Source organism: Cryptomeria japonica, chromosome 11 (genome assembly GCF_030272615.1).
Source record: "Cryptomeria japonica chromosome 11, Sugi_1.0, whole genome shotgun sequence".
Lineage (NCBI taxonomy): Eukaryota > Viridiplantae > Streptophyta > Pinopsida > Cupressales > Cupressaceae > Cryptomeria > Cryptomeria japonica.
Genome location: NC_081415.1, coordinates 667,034,707 through 667,036,798, shown reverse-complemented (window position 1 = coordinate 667,036,798; position 2,092 = coordinate 667,034,707).

The following is a 2,092-nucleotide window of genomic DNA, read 5'->3' as shown; positions in this document are numbered from 1 at the left end:
ATAGAAGAACAATAGGAGATTACCGACTGAAGATTGGCTTGTACTCCTCCCTTGAGGGTTGGGTATGATTTCATGTTGTTTTCATGTCTTTACATAAGCTTCAATACATCATTTATTCATGCTTTAGATCACTTTGCATCTTGATTTAGAGCATTTACGTTATCATTTACAAGCAATTAGGGTTTACTTTCTAGGTTGCTCTAGTTTGCTTTCTTGCATTTTAGGACCTTGCACACACACTAGGTCTGCACACACAATACATTTTACAAAACAACTTGGCTATTCGTGGAGGTGGAAATCACCGAAGTGGGGGTTTGACTAAGGCAAAACCCTATATAGCCGCCCATACACCCTTTTCCAGATATCACTGCAGGTTTCGGGATTCAGACGATGCCGCGGGATACAGATCCGGAGAAAGAAGGTCGAGACAGCACTCTATATCAAATTGCAGAGCAGAAGACTGGGACAGGGGCGCTGGGCGCCCTGGTCCTGCCAGGACAGGGGCGCTGGGCACCCTGGTCCCTGGGATAGAGGCGCTGGGCGCCCTGGTCCTCTAGACAGACAGTTTGCAGACAGCTTTCCGACAGTGTTCCAGAGTGCAGAACAGCAGTTTCCGGTGCAGTTTTCAGGACAGTGGCGCCCGCGCCCCCGTCCCGAACATTTTCAGTCTGATTTTGACTCCGGGTACACATCTACATTCTTATTTCATCCTTGTATTTACAGCTGTTCATTGTTTAATTTCAATTCTGCAATCTTGTTATTAGTTCATACTTGCATTTTGGGATTAGGGTTTGAACTTGCATTACTTGATCTTACAATTTCAACAAGGGAATAGAAATCCTAATAGATATCCCGTGGCTCTCTCTTTCACAAAAATAAGTAGCCAATTGTGCGATATCTCTAGGCTCTTTCATATTCCGTAATGTGTGTCAAAAGGTAGGATTAGGGCATGTTAACCTAGTCTCGCTTTTTCCCACACACATTTTGGTGAACCCGACGTGAATCTATCATTGCTTCCTGTTGCATTGCATTTGTTAGATCTAGATCTAGATTTAGTGTGTTTTGATTTCATTTTCATTAAAAAGAAAAAGAAAAAAAAAAGAGTGTGTTTCTTTGCATTGGGTGTTTAAGTTTTGTGTAATCTTTTCAAAATGTCAGATTTTTATTTGCAAAATGTTCATGCTTTCGATGATTATTATGAGTATAGCCAAGATGAATTAGATGAAGCTTTAGATGAGTTTTTGAACCCTAAGGATGCCAAACCTTCATTTTACCAAAAACTCATAAACCTTGTTACTATGCCATTTAGGTGTGATGAGAAAGATAAGTCGAATGACTCCTCTCAAGGATACATTCCTATCCACTCTTCCACTAAATCTAGTAACATGGTTGTTTTCAACAATCCCCTCTATGAGGAGATGTCTCCTTTTGAATCAAAAGATAAACCTTTCAATAGATATGATCATGCTTTGTTGGATGATGCTCTTGATGACCTTGTGGCTTTATCAAAATCTTTAAACAAGAACAAAACTTCTAAATTGGTTAACATGATAAACTTGAATGAGCATAAAAAGCCTCTCTTTGAAGTCCAAGGAGCTTATCCTTCTCCCACCTTTCAAGTTCCTAAGACACCTCTCCTTACTGTCCAAGGAGGGTATGATCATGATTCCTTTCGTACTCTGAATAAACCAATCATCATTGTGCAAGGAAGAAAACCTATAAGTCCTTATAATTATGCCAAGCAAATAACTAGAGAGAGTTATCATGCGGTTGCCCATACTTATCATACCAGAAATAATAGGCAGCCTAGTCCTCCTCCTGTTATCCCAGTTTCTCTTCCGAATCCTCAACCGATTCTTCCACAAGCTCCCCGTATTTCACAAGTTCTTAGTAAGGAATATGATCTCATAGAACAACTTAAAGCTACCCCTGCTAAGATATCCCTTTGGGATTTGATTCAAACTTCTTCCGCTCATCATGGAATGTTACAAGATGCCTTGAAAGATTTGAATGTTCCTCCACCAAATACATCTAGTAATATAGCATCTTTGGTTAACTCTGTGATGAATCCTAAAGCTCAAATTGTGTTTAC